We start from the raw sequence: 15,265 nt of genomic DNA on the forward strand, positions 1-15,265 counted from the left end.
CCTACCAGTGCTGTGCTCAGCTGAGACACAAGTGAACTTGAGCGTGGAAAACAGATCTCAATAAACCCCAGCAATTCACTGGGAGACACTCCAGGGAATTTACAGACAATGTATGGCAACAAATCTTGTTTTCTTGCTAAGAGCAAAGCTTAGCTATTCCTTCCCAGCATTTTGTCCCCTAGAGCATAACCATGCATGGCTACAGACACTGATGCAGGCTAATCCAAAGCAGTGTGGAAAAACAAGGGAATAAATAAAAGGATAAGAGGAGTGATTTTTGACTGCTTTCTTTTAACATCTGTTTTGCAGATTCTTTTTCTTGTCCATGCTTTTAAACTTTGTTACCTATGAAGAGGGTTTTATATAGGTGAACTCAAATTCAATAGGAGAGCAGAAGGGAACGCTGCACTGAGGAACTGGGTATTACCAGCTAGAGTTTAATAAATCAGGTCATCATCATTTTATAAAAGCTGTTCTTACCCTCAATATTTGGAATTTAGATCTGTTTGCTTCAATTATTGGAAATTGGCCTCTGACCAAATGCCTTTTAGAAGCAATTTTTTCTTTTCCTCTACATAAGCAGCAAGATCTGGAGGTATAATCAAGGTCAGCCCCAGGTAATGCAAAGGGCAGTCACCTGTTGGGGTCAGCAGCATGGACATGGCTCTGGTGCCCACTTTGTCTCCTGTAGAAGGCAGACTTGCTCTGGCTGCCCTTGATGCAGAAGCTGGAGCAGGGAAGCTGCTGGCTATTCCCAGGAGGGGTAACTCCACCAAACAGCACCCACTGCCTGCACCATCCCTGTGTTAGCAAAAGGGCAGGAAGGACAGTTCTCCTGTGCTTTGTCCCTTCCTGGGATGGGAGCAGCCACACTTGAAGCGCTGATGATGGTGACTGACAAAAACACCGCATTACCTGACACCAGAGGAAGGGAAGTACACAAGAGAGGGAATAAAAGTTGTATTTTAGCTGGACAACACAGAAGATTATCCAAAATAATTTCATCTCTTGTGGCATGACTTCCTAATAAAAGCAGTGTAAGTTCAGACAGTCTGTCTGCAATCACTGATCATCTGACACGTTTTTTGAAACTTCAATCTGTGTTATTATTCATATTCTCCTCGAGTAGCTAGAAATTCCTGCAGGTATCTCAGAGCACAAGAATCCAACCACAGAAGGGACAGAAGTGTTTCAGGGCCATGGTTTCAAGCAACAAATCTACCCAACAAAAATATAATGCTGAACGTTGATAGCTCTGCACTGAAGAGGTTTCTGTTCTTTCGGGCTGTGAGTAAAGCACTCATTCCTTTTATATTAAGCAAGACTCTTTCTGTTTCCAATGAAAACCAATTGTTACCATAGTTGTATAACACAACCAGAGAATGCAGTTAGCCTTGCCTTCCTCCATTTACAAACGATCTGTTATGCTCAGCCCTGTTCCTAGCCAAGGACATTAACACACCTTGGGGTAACAAATAAGGGAAGTTCATCAGGGAGTGTAACATTTATATCTGCTTTACAAGAAAAGGGAAAGTCAAGGCAGAGACACACACAGACTTTGCAGTTGTCATCCAGCCATCAGATTTTCCAAGGAAGGCAGCATGATCCATTCCTGTCCTTAGCCTCAAATTTTGCCCAGAATCCCACCCTCTGCCCGGTGTCCAGACCAGAGGTTTGAGCACAAGTGAGGATGAGGGAGTTGCACTGGCAGAGAATGCAGCTCAGGTCAGGGAGAAGCTCAGAGAGGAAGGGGAGAGCTCCGTGGGCTGTTCCAGGTGATTGATGTGTTGTAAACAAAGTTTATAGAAATCCTAACTCTGGGTAGGCACACAGGTGCAAAGAGCAGGCAAATGGGGAGATATCTTTCATGACTCATTTTCTGTCTGCAGTACTGGCAAAGCTCTATTGTGTTTTCAAAGATGCAAAGTGCCCTCATGGATATGAGGGAGTGTATTCAGGGAAAAAGCCACAGATAAAAGATGACTTGTTTCTCAAGTCTTAAAGATATCAGAATGCTGAGATTTAACTTCTTTTTTTATGCTGGGAAATTTAGTAGGAAGGCAAGGAATCGAAGACAGGGACCATATCTTACTTAGCTGTTGAAAGAAGTGAAATGTTTTTTTTAATATATTCTCTCCTTTTTATCCCAATGCAAGAGTCACACTGACAATTCTGTGCTTGAAAAATCTCTTTCATTCTCAACCCCTCATCTTATAGTCAAATTCTAAAGCAAGACCAGGCAAAGATTTAAAGAAATCCAAACTATATAATTTTTTTTTTAAGGATCAGAATACCTAATTATTTTTCTATTGCAATGCAGATAAAACTGTTGAAAGGAGCAAAGAAAGGAATGAGAGAGGAGGCAAAATGAGCATAAGCACATTCCCCCTACCATTTGGAAAGCTGACTCTGCCCTGAGAAGTCAGGATACTGCACATGAATGCCAGAAGATTGTTGGGATTAGACTTTATCTAACAACACATCCAGAAAGAGCCCCTCAAAGTGAGCATCTGCTTACAGATTGCAAAGCAGTGGTGGGTCAAGATGTTACAGCAGATCATAGCAGTCACCTGGACTGAGGTGTTCAAGTGAGAAGCTGAGCAAACTGCAGCCTCCAATTGCTCCACACCACGTTCCTGAGACTTAACCCAATGGTTTTGCTGAAGTTTGAGTTCTAAGCAAATGTGACACAGGGATTCAATCGCCATACTTCATTCTCATTAACAAGCATCTGCCTCTCAATGTTTTCTCTGTATTTTGGTGGCTAGTTTGTTTTGAATGTCCTCTCCAATCCGAGTATTTCAGGGAAAAGTGTGTTTCTGCAAGTTTCCTGTCGAGAGGTCCTCAAGGTCAAAAGCTCTCATGTCACAGCACCGTCACAGAAGCTCCTCTACTGAATGTTCCAGTTCCATTCTGCTTTGTGACACTGCATCACAGGTTTGGCCTTAACAGACAACAAACATCTTGAAATCATTCAAATTCCCACAAAACGTGCAGCTGCCAAGCAGTCGGTTCCGAGGCCACAGCAGCACCAACAAGCAGTGGGTAACTGGAATTATTTCCCCAAAATGTTAACACAGAGTGCAGCAACACCACTGCTGGCTGACACCCCAAGGTTCAGATCATTATCTCCCTCATCAAAGCCTGTGTTTCATCTGAAGGTTACAACACGCTTCAGTTTTACATTCTGCTTAAAGATAGATTCTGGGCAGATAGTGCCGAAAAACAAGATTAAGAAGCAGAAGGTCAAAGAGCAGGGTAAACAATAGCATCCTACACCCTACAAAGCAAACAGCAGCACGGGAATACTAAAGCAACATTCTGTGCTTATTGTCACAGCATCTGCAAAAAGCAAATCCTGGCCTGGTGTAAACCAGGCTGCCAAAGAGGTTGAACACGGAGATCCAGCAGAACTGAAGTCCAAAAGATAAAGGTGATGGTTCAGATAAGACAATGAACAAATCAACCTCTGTTCAGAATTTCTCTGTTTAGAGCAATTAAAATAAATTGTGAGGATAACAGAGTAAAGTGACCCAAGGAGTACCTTGCCCAGCAGTGACATTTTTTTTTCTCACATTCGCTCCCTGTCCCCAGAGCATAACAACAATTTCTTCTCTAGAAGTTTAGAGTTTTCTTTGCAGCTGCAGAAATGAGGAGGCTAAAAATTTCACACCCTTTTCAGAAAAAAGAACAATTTTCTTTGTATTTCTCTTTTAGGAAAAATACAAGCCTCCCCACACACATTGTAAATTGTAAGTGTACTAAATAAAGAAACTGTTCAAATGGTTCTTGTTATGAAAGCCAAATATAACAACCCCCTTCATTATAAATTTTAAATGCTGAAAGCCTCTGTAGCTAGAGGAGCTAAAATGCATTGTAAACCATTGAGACAACAAGAAAGGAGTCACAATATTTTGTATAAAATGCCACTTGGAAACAACTCTCCCCATCTTATATAAGTAATCTACCAGGAAGGTAAAAAATGTCAGAAAATGGGAATTTAAAAATAAATAAAAGAAAGATAAAAAGGAAAAAACATGGAAGTACTAATAAACAGCATGCTATCAAGATGAGTGAATGGATTAGCAGCAGTAATCCTAAAGACTGGGAAAAGAAATTTATTTCTTTTTCTTCACAAACTCCTCTCCTGACATTTCACTTGTCCATCTGACAAACTGATTTGCAGCATTCCCTCATTCATCTGGAGTCTGCTGAAGTCCACTGTGTGGCCTATATACAGAGTAATGCTCACAAAGAGCAGACACCAAAGGAGTGGTGCTGAGCAATTTCCCAGATAAATGGCTTTTCGTGACTTCCAGGCTACAGTAACCTGTCACAACTCAGGCTCCTCTGAGTAACGACCTTGAGCAATCTGAAGTTGCTGCAGCAAGGCAGGAACACAGAGACTGGATACTAGGAAAAACTTCTTCACAGAAAAGGTTCTCAAACACTGGAACAGGCTGCCCAGGAAAGTCGTTGATTCACCATCTCTGGAAGTATTTAAAAGATGTGTAGATGTGGCATCTGGGGACATGGCTAGTGGTGGGCTGGACAGTAAAAGCTGGACTCAATGATCTAAAATGGTCTTTTCAGCCTAAATGATTCCATGACTCTATGAAAATAGAAACAGCAGATTGCAAAGCGAAAGGCAAGATGAGAAATGCATTGCTCAGAGTTTAGCTAGAATAACTGCAATATCATTTTTAGAGAGCAAAGGTAGCTAGCATCCCCATGGAATAAAGGGAGGTGATGGGTGTGAGGAAGAAAGAAAATTGATATGGCAATTTCACCCTCAGGAGAATAAAGGCTGGTTGTAAAGATAAGTAAATGTATCTCCTGTGAACAACATGGGTTTTAATGTGCTATAAACCACTCAATAGATACATATTCCTGAAATCTAGTAGCAACATGAATTGTAGCATCATTAATTGTAGCTTTTAAGCTCATCTTTGGTATTTTTGCAGCAAGGGACCAACAGAGGTCTGACTAGGACCAGTGTGGTTGCCTTGTACAGAACATTTCCTCACTGTCATTTCAATTTTGCCCTTCAGAGTGCCAGTGAGAGCTCATTCTGCTGCAGAAGGGTTGCTCAGTGCCTCACCTGCAAGAACACTTCGGGTACATCCCTGGAAGGGCAGATGCAGAATGTGGGAATGCCAAAAGTGCTTCTCTCTGGGGTGTTTGCTGTTGTAGAGTAGCAGAGATGGACAGACAAGTTCTGTGTGGTTTTTCTCAGTCATGTTTTAGGTGTGTGTTACGAAGGCTGCTTTGACTGTACTCAAGTTAATGGAAAGGGGGATTTGTAGGAAGCCCAGCACAAATGATTCTGGGCAGGTTTCTTTCAATACACACCCTTCTCTAGTGCAGATGTGAATGCTTAATGGATTTCCATGCAAGGACCAGAGAAAAATGGTATTTAAGGGGTGTAAGACTACACAAACTTCATTCATACTGAAGTAGCTCCTCCTAAAGTTCAAGCCATTCTCTCAACAGTGTGCTTCTTCCTCTGGAATGCATTCCTTATGGGGAAAAATCACCTTCAGAATAGAGTTTGATTACTCTCCTGCAGATGCAGGAGTATCTGAGCCTCAGCTGTGACTTGGTACCTCTCATTAGGGCTGATGAATTTAATAGCAGCAGCTGCATCAGCTGCAAACCTTCTTTAAAGGTAGTTATCTATACTTTTATATTGTTGACTGTATCAAGGAAAGGGACACGAACACAGAATCAGCTTTCTATCACAGATTCAGCAGCCTGTTTCTACAGCAATACTATTTTCCTATGATGTTAGATACACCACAAGCTTAGATATGTGTGGGCTTGGTCATACAGCTGTTAAGAAATGTCCCTCCATGCTAGCCCATGGCAAAACTGATAGTGATGCACAGCGAGTTACTACATTGTAGGAAGACTCAATTCTATTTTTTTTTTTTAAAGTGAAGATGAAGTGGATAAGACCAGCAATAGCTTCAACCCAGTAATCTGAGTGCTGTACCTCAGGCAATTTGTGCCAGCAGGGCAATTTGTGTCAGCAGGGCCCAGGGTGTTCACATGGGGACAAATGGAACCAGACATATAGAAAAGTAAAACTGCCAAGACAAGTCCAGCCTTAACACAGTGACTTTTCTTCTTACTCTTGACAGAAATCCCCATTCTTCAGCACAGAGACAAGATTAGAGATGCTCCTTCCTTCTTTAGTCTGAGGAAGAGGTTCCAGGGCACTGCAGCAAATTAATCCTGCACTTGTACCTCCAGTTTCAGAAGGGATTTAAAATCAAAGTGCCAGTGAGAGACAGAGCCATGCAAAGGCAGAAAGAAGGGGTTTGAACAGAACCTGCTAGATTTTAGAGCACTGATTAGTTCAGTAACATGCAATCTAAACCTTGCATTCACTCCTGCAGAGTTCCAGGGGAAAATAGCCTGAGTATTTTCAAGAAACTGTAGTTTAGGAGTTTAATACTATTGGTTTCTCATCTCAAAGGCTCACTGGCACAGACATCATGCTGAGCTTCAAGCCTTGGTGTCCAAGTAGAAACAGCTACCAAAAGACACATTTGAATCCTTTGAGTATAGAATCATTTTCAATAGTAGCATTCAATCTCAAAATATATTATTAACAACTGAGCTAGGAGTAGTTTTTGTTCCATAATTAAAGTGCATGAAGTGTTACACCCAACTGCCTCTTATGGAAACCATGACAGAGCTAGACTTGATTGTTTGTGCAACTGCTCCAGCAATCACTGCTCTGTATTTTAAACTTAAATGGCAAGTCAGAAGTAATATTTGACTAACACTACCACTCACTTGTGTTATATGAGCACCTTCAGGAGCCATCTGTGACTGTAGCTTCACTTACAACACCACTATCTCTGAGAGTTCTGTTTGGCACCAGAACCAGTCAGAACTGGAGTTTAATAGATGTGGTCTGAGAGGACAAAGCAAGACTTGAGCTTGGTCTGTAAGGAACTAACTTCAGGATTCTTTTCCTTGCTCTTTGCAGCTGCATGGTTTGCACACAGCTACCAGAAGGAATGAGTTAGTCTGTAATTCAAGTTGCAAACTACGTGTCACCTGTGCCAGCAGCTCAGCATCTTCCAGGACCTGATCACCTTCTCTTGACTTCCCGTTAGGGTACTGCCAAGGAAGTCTTAATAGAAATAAGCAAAGGAGGGGCCAAGGATGTCTCCCTCATGGATTCTAATTAAATAAGACTTGAATTCTGCATACTAGACCAAGACACCTCAAACAATGAGATGCTATCTGCTAAGAAATGGGAAGTAATTCTGCTTCTAACTCTAGTTTAGTTTCCTTCCAAGCTGCTCTCCTACAACTGGATGCCATCTCTCAGCTAGCAATAGTTACACAGAAATTGAATCTCAGCTGGCAAGACGAAGACCTCTTCAAGCACAGGTTGAACAGGGTTCAGTGAAGGTGTGGATCCTATTAGTAAAGTATCTGTGTTTGCAAATTTAGAAACTATGCTCCAATGGAAAGGAAGTGCTCTTATGCAGACATTAAGAGTCCAAGCTATCATTTGGAGATAGAAGAACTTACCTGATACTCAGAAAATTATGTGGCAGCAGTGTCCACAATCACGGTGTTGATATTTGCCAGTTATTAGTTTCAATTCCTGTTTCCCCCATGCTCCTAATCACTATAGAAACATCAAATTTTAATTGCTGCAATGAGAGACATATGCTACTTTTGCCTTTTAGGACACTCAGTTTCTGGCATCTTTGATTCAACTCATCTTAGGCATCTTCCACTCTCTGATTGCCCATGTTGAAACTGTGAGGTGAGGTGTCAATACACAAGACCTAAATTAGCCTCTATTGCTTGGTTCTGTTACTAAGCTGCTTTTCATTTCTTTCCATATTTGTGGGCTCCCAAAGCGATGCTCAGCATAGTAAGTTGATAGGCTCTACTGTTTTGATCAACATCCCATTGCACATCATAGAACAGTTGCAAAAAAATAAAATAAGTTTCCTTATTTCCTAAATAATAAGTTTCAAGAGAGAGGGGAGCCTTTGTCTCACTCACAGGTGCAAGCCCTTTTTAAATTTTGACCACCAAACTCACTCATTATGCAGGAAACTAGGAATTCAGAACTAGGGTAAAAATGCCCTGAAAAGGAGCTTGCTGCTCCAGCTGGGACATCTGAAGAATAAGATACACTCTGGAAGGTTCTATTCTCTCTCTCTAGGCTAGGAAACTAGAAAACACAGAGAAGTACACTGACAAATCCAAAGGAACTGAGGTACATGAACTCTTCTGTTCTTGCTCTTGTGCACCAGATCCTTCATCTCAGATGGCAGAGTTGAGGTAAGGGAGCAGAAAAACCGGTTGTCATTCTTTGGTTCAGAAAGAGAGGTCAAACACGAAGGGAAAAGTGATTTGTACAGCATTATCTGCCTGTTGTTATCCAAATATTTCACTGAAGACAGATTTAGAGCACATATCCAGGATCACATCAGGCTTATGAAGGTAATTGCCTCTCACAGTCAAGCATGTTCCCCCCACACTCGTTTCTACTGCCTTGAACACAAAGCAACCACCCCTCTTTGCTACCTCCTGCCTATCAATACTGCAACAAATCAGATAATAATAGTCATTAGGACATCCCTCTGTAACACCAAAGACTTTACAGAACCAGCCCACCTTGTGGTTGCAAGAAACAGATGGACAAGAATCTGAATTTAAGGGATGTCAATGTTACCTGTGATGGTAGACAGGTAAGCCAAAAGCTACCATGTTACATACTGGTCTAAATTGTCACCTTTTTTTAACTAGAAAACAGCTACAAGGGGGTTTTTTTGTTGTTTATCTAGCATTTCTCCCTTTCTACCCATGGTTATTTGTCCTGTTCCTGACTCTACAATCCCCCTCATGCTGTCAGTGACAAATTTGGTGGTCTTCCCACTAAGCTTTTTGTCTTACATCTGACACAGTCTTCCCCAGAACCTATAGTTTTATGGCATGGAAAAAGCAGTGAGATCCCAGAACAGCACACTTAGCCTATGGATTTTAAATAGTATCTCATCTTGCCACACAAAGGGAATTTTTTCTCCCCCAAGGGTCCCTCAGAGACCAGACCACCAACACAAAGACCAAAGCCAGCCAGTACACAAGCCCACAAGTATCACAGCCACTACCAGAAAACACAGTTTGAGACAACTTTTCCATTTACAGTGCTCAACTTGCATTCATTGCTGTCAACATGAGAGGAAGGAAATTACCTTATCAGGCCTTTGTTGAAGAACTGGCAGATTCTCCTGCCTGCTGAACAAAAGCTGAACTGTGCTTGATCTCCTTAGTAACCACAGCAAAGAAATATGCTCAGAAAGGGGGGCACAATCTACTAACATGGGAATCATGTTCAGTTTGTGTCTGCATTGTCGACACATTTTAATGCTAAGCAAGTCACAGCTGGGCCAGAGCAGCTATAAATCTGTATCCTGGTGCTGTACAGTGCCATTCTCCTGACTTTCCATCTTTCTTCTTGGAGCTTAATATCTGTTCAGGAGAACTTCCACAGAGTATTAAAACCAATCTCTGCGTCTCAGCTGGACATTTTCACCCAGTTTCCAAGCAAGCTTCCTAATCCAAGACATAATCAGGCCTTAGCCCTTCTCCTCCAGCTCCAGATATGGAAAGCATCAGCCACATCTGCCAGAACAGCTTTCTTACCTGAGACAGATTGCTGCTGACCCCACTCTTGACACCACAAATCTGAGGAGGGGTCCCTCAGATCCACACTATAAACATTGTTTACTGAAGGTTGTATGTTCTGTACTTTACCCAGTGTAACAAAACCAAGGACAGCCAACAATGACCAAGCCAACAGCACAGGCTTGGGTGCAAAGCACTGTTTTTGTGGACCGTGGTTTCTTAGGACAGCTGACATACTCCATGGCCTGTGAGACTAGAAAATCAAGAGCTCCTTATGGAATTATGGTAAGACAGGTTTGAAATGTTCATCTGACCACCCACAATAAGCAAAATACAGCAGTGCTTTCCTGTGTAGAGAAGGACATGTCAGCAAATGAGTCCTGAGCAGTCTGTACCCGTGGTAGGAGGCACGTGAGCAACAGCACTTCCCTGATGCATCTGTCCCCCATTTTCAGATGAAGGCCTATGCATTTCTTTTCCAGTGTAGTTCTTCTGAAAAAAGACACTGAAATTGCAAACTGCAGCCCTTCCTGGAGGTGCTTGGAATCACCCAGTCAGGGCACAACCCACGCAACTTCTTTTCAGCCTATTCACACTTTGAGAAGTTATTTCTAATGAAGCAAAATCAGTTTTGTAACTTTTAGCTCACAGTACTTTCCTCCAAGTGGTGGGCTCTTACATCCTCTTTTATTTTCACTTCTGCCATTGAAACATCTTTTCACAACTTCAAGATAAATAAAGAAGCCAAGACACACACAGAAGATGACATTTTACAAAAAACACCCACACTCATGTTCAGCTAAAAGCCAAGCTCTATCCCCAGCTAAAAGGAAATAAATTTAGAAAAGACCAGTTCCCCAAAGTTCCCATTGTTCTAGCTGCAGCTTTTCACCACCACAACTGCATCAGATAGTCCCATACCAATACTACACAGGCCACTGAACCAAAGCTTTGTAAAAACACAGCTTAGAAACACAAACTAGTCCTACAGCTTAAATGAAACTAACTCCAAGCTCTTAATGCATCAGTCTGATGGTTTGGTTTTGTTTCTGACTGCTAGCTCAGTTCACATACCTTTCCCAATGATTGACATTAGACTGACAGCTCATCAAGGCAATAAAAACAAAGTCACCACTTGTTCTAAGCAAAAAGACAAAGTAATTGGGATCTCTTTGTAGACTTCATGGCTTAGAGATAAGCATTTCACTGTGTCTGATTCTAATTAATACCTCTGATTCTTCAATTAGCAGCAACATGTCAATCCAGTGACTTCACTTGGAAATCAACATTTTGATAGCTAACAATTGTGTAAGAAGGACTTTAAATCCAGGTGGTTACTCTTAATCCTTCATTAGGGGAGTTGAAAGAGGGGTAGGGAAGACAGGAGAAAATTTTTAAAAAAGGAAAAAAAACCAAAAACAACCCCACCAAACACAAAACCAAATTGGTACCCTGGAACAAGTTTAAAGCCTGACTTGAGTATTCGGGAAAAAGAACAACCTTGTCAATGATAATTTTGTCCTGCTTACTTGCAAAGGGGCCATATCACAGCTTTATGTACCCTGGGGAAATCCTGCTGCCTGATTTTTCTGTTCCCCAATAAAAAAAATGGATATAATAGTACTGATTGGACTCGTGAGCTTAGAGTAAAGATAAATCTATTTCTAAATGTAGACAAGCTCTTCAACTTTGTCACAGACTTTAGGGTGAAATGTTAAAGCTTTTGTTTGGAGCCAAGAGCATTAGAAGCAGGGTGGTAAAAAAAACCAAAACACAATATAAGACAAAACTCTAATAGCATCTCAAATGGCCAAACTTTAAACATCTAACAAGCTTCTTCTCCCCCTCTGAAAGTGAGAGAACAATTTTTTTAAAACTATTTTTATTTAGAAATGAAGCAACACAGATGGGGAGGAGTAAATGGGGAGAGATCTCGGCTCTGGCACCCAGAGCATTGTTAACACTCTTTGTAAGTAACATCCTCCCATCATCCCTGTTGATTCAAATGATGATGCATGATGATGTGACTCAGAAGAAAGCAGGGTTTAAGAAAGGGCTGTACACCACAGCTCAAGAATCCACCAACCCAGGCAGCTGGAGTACAATTATGAATTAATCAGCTCAATTAAGTCTCCCCAAGAGCACAATCACCCTCACTCCGCTGTGCACTGACACTTCCACGTGCCTCTGGCTGCCCAGCATTAACATACAAAACTAAAGGAGCACAAAAGTGTCTGTGCTGTTCCATAATCCAGAGCCTGCCATCCTGCAAGGGACACTAGGAGCTGGCTGCAGTCCAGCACAAACAGCAGGTGCTGTTCATGCAAACCCCAGCTGAGGAGCCTGGATACAGAGGGAACACCAGGGAATCTGAGCTGCTTCAGTGTCACCATTGCACGCACAGCAATTTGCTCCCACCAAAACCTGCCTGAAAGGCCAAAGAGGGGGATACCTAAGTCAGCACCTAATTTGCATGCTGAATCTCACTCCTGTTCCTGGCCTCTGAAACACCTTCATTTTCCATGTTTTTCCCACGTCTCTAATGAAAATCACCACAGACCCATGAAAATTTTAAAGTGCATCTCTACCTGTCTCTACTCTGATGCTCTTTGACCCAAAGCACAGACACCTCCCTCTCCAAGGCCAAACCCAGTGCTCGGGTCATTGTCAGTCCATGTGCATCCCCACTTGTGAAAAGGACCAGAATTTATGGCAACCTTCCAGTTTTTGGGCTGGATCGATGCCTGACTCACCCCAAATATGGAAATCCTCCTCCTCCTCTGGTCCTACAGCCGGAGCTTTTGGACAACAGACGTTAATTCAGCAAGACATCCACAAAAAAGGGGAAGGTGTTTCCTGTATTGCCCACAGTCACACACCTCCCAGGATGGGTTTCCGTGGCACTCCCTGCCCCCAGGCTGCTCTTGAAGGGCGAGGCACCGGACACAGCTCCTGCAGAGGTTCCTGCCCTCCCCATTCCCACCTCTGGTAGCCCCAAAACTCCGCCATGGGTCACCACTGGTGGCAGAGTGCATCAGGAGAGAGGGCACTGGGCAAAAAGGGGGCATGGCAAAGAGGCTGGGAAATGAAACATAAAGAGATTAATGGGATTAATCAACCCCAATCACACAGGGCACCTGCAGCAGAACTGAAGGCAACATCTGACATTCCCACAACCTGCTTCCTTCTGAAGGAGCAACCAGCAACCACTGTGGCAAGGACAGGTTGGCCACCTAAAGAGGAGTGATGGGAGCCACTTGGGTTTGCAGGTCATCAATCAACCTGTTAATTATTAGTACACTGTGCAGCAAAATACATTCAGAGACATTTTGGCAAAAACAGAGCACCTTTTATGTGGGTCTTTCAAAATCTGGCATCAAACTTAGCAGAAAGTAATCATCATTGTTACATGCAATATTAAGTGTAAGTTCAAGAGGCATACAATGTTAGAGAGATTTTTAGGGGATACTTTAATGCTTCTCGATAATTTTTTTACTGTCAGTTAGAAAAGTTATCATTCACCTTCAAAACAAATAAAATTATGCTTTTGGTCCTTATTTGAATTGATAAAATAGCTTGAAATCTGAGTGGTTCTGGGCAAAAGAGTCAACACCTCTGTGAAAAAGAAAAACAGCCTAGGTCTGAAGTCCTGTTTCCTATCTCCTGCCTGATTCCCTAGTAAATTACTTCAAAGAATGGGAGCTTAATTTCTGCTCACTCAAAGTCATGCCTATTCCTGAAGGAATGCCTTTATTCCCATTGCCCATTTGAAAAGTCAGAACATACTGCACTGCATAAAAATGATCTATACTCTCAGCTTAAGAAAGCCGTTTTTGAAATAGATCTAAATTAGGTTTAACCATCTCTCACACATCCCAGCCTGAAGGAGCACCCTAGCAACAACCTTTGGCATTTTGCAAACATTTGCTACTAATTATGAGTCCTCAGAACAATAATACACGGCTCCATGCTTTACGGAAAGAGGCCAAAAGCAGCCTCAAAAGTAAGCCTTAGCCTTTAATTTAAACCAGTGCCATACAAATTCTCAAATATACGTTGCAAAAGCTTCCCAAAACGCTGCTCTGATTAATGGCTCCAGAAACTTGTAAAAGCTCAGCTGTCAAGCATTAAAATGTAGGCTGAGAAAAAGCTCATGTAGAGCAGCTAAATAAAAATCCTTTGAAACAGCTTTTCCCTGTACCTTAAGCAATGGCAGCACAACACAGCAACCCACAGGAGAACTCCCAGGAGCCATAGGGCTTGCTCTGTGCTAGCTCAAGGGCTCCCATAGCTGCTTCCAGCCAGTGAATCACACCCTGTGACAGGCCAGGCTGCCCCATCCACACCCACCTCTGACCCCTCAGCCAGCCTTCCATGGCTCGTCCACTCGCGTCTCTGGGCACAGCCTAAAAGCTCCCCTGTTACTGCCTGAGCTTCTTTCAGCCTTCAAGTGCTCTTATATTTCCCTTGACCCTAAGCAGGAGACAGAAAGAAGAGGACACAGAAGAAGCACCAGGCTCCTCTTGCTTTTATTCTCCAATCATCTCACCTCAGGGAGCAGCCAGCCCATCTGCTCCAGGTGACACCGCTCGGACAAGATGATGTTCAGAGGGTTCTTCCAACCTTAACCCTTCTGTGATTCACATTAGCTGTGCTCAAGAAAGAAGTTCATCATGGAAAGCTCAGCCATAACCCCTGTGAAGATGTATTGACAGAAAGCCCTTCAGCAAGAGACTCTGGAAGAATCAACATCTGCTCAGGATGAACCTGGGTCTTGAGGCAAAATATCATCTGACAGTGTTGTTCCTAGCTGAGAAAATAAGGAGTCGAGTTTTGTGGTTACTTTTTATTATTGCTATTCTCACTTTATTCAACATTTAAGTATTTAACACTTACTATTTAAAAATTCCTGGGTAATATCTAGTGAAACAGATTTGTGGCCACAGCCTCCATGATGCATTTTCAATTTTCTTTATGAAGGGGTGAGGCAGGTGTTACAAAACTGTTCTATTTGTCTTTAGTGCAAGAACTGCATTGGCTTAGAGACTTCAAAAGCAGAATGACAGAAGAGAGTAAACACAATAGATTACTGACATTGACTACTACATATTCCAATTATTTAAATGATGGCAGGATTTCTTTTACTCATAGAAACTGAGAGCAGGAGAAACATCAAGGAAGTAAAATGAGCTTTATTGTTTGCTGAGGCTGCAGTTTCCTTCCATGGGCTTAGTGGTGGATTTCAGCATCACAGGCTTTCCAGTTCCTTGTGTGTTGGAAAGCAGAAAAGAAAAACAGCAGGATGGTTTTAGCATGTAATACACTGGGAAAAGAATATCCCTTCAGTGAACCAGCTACTATGTCCTGTGAGACTGAAGCCTGTTCATACTCTACATAACTATTCCTACAACAGACAGAACTACCCCTGAGCTTCCCTGGGTCTGATGGCTGATTCACTGCCAAATATCCATCATGTGTCACAAAATTCCAATCTGTCCGTGCCGCCTGACAAATCACAGTCCTTCTAAGATCCGATGGAAAGGAGGGATTAAGGCCTTTATCTCCCACAGCAAAGTACTGTGTGGGACAGCACTCC

General features: G+C 42.4%; 1 long non-coding RNA gene across 2 annotated transcripts in view; it reads right to left on the reverse strand.

The window, feature by feature from the left end:
• LOC138104789 (uncharacterized) overlaps window positions 1-12,713 on the reverse strand; it is a 55,687-nt gene extending 42,974 nt beyond the window's left edge. The window contains exon 1 of one of the 2 annotated variants that reach the window (XR_011148289.1): window positions 12,423-12,713. This is a non-coding gene — a long non-coding RNA (uncharacterized lncRNA). Of the gene's footprint in view, window positions 1-10,743; window positions 10,847-12,422 lie in introns of those variants that run through there. The other variant, XR_011148288.1, reaches the window with a different exon arrangement.
• Between the last annotated feature and the right edge of the window lie 2,552 nt (window positions 12,714-15,265).

This window comes from Aphelocoma coerulescens, chromosome 1A (genome assembly GCF_041296385.1).
Source record: "Aphelocoma coerulescens isolate FSJ_1873_10779 chromosome 1A, UR_Acoe_1.0, whole genome shotgun sequence".
NCBI classification, from domain to species: domain Eukaryota; kingdom Metazoa; phylum Chordata; class Aves; order Passeriformes; family Corvidae; genus Aphelocoma; species Aphelocoma coerulescens.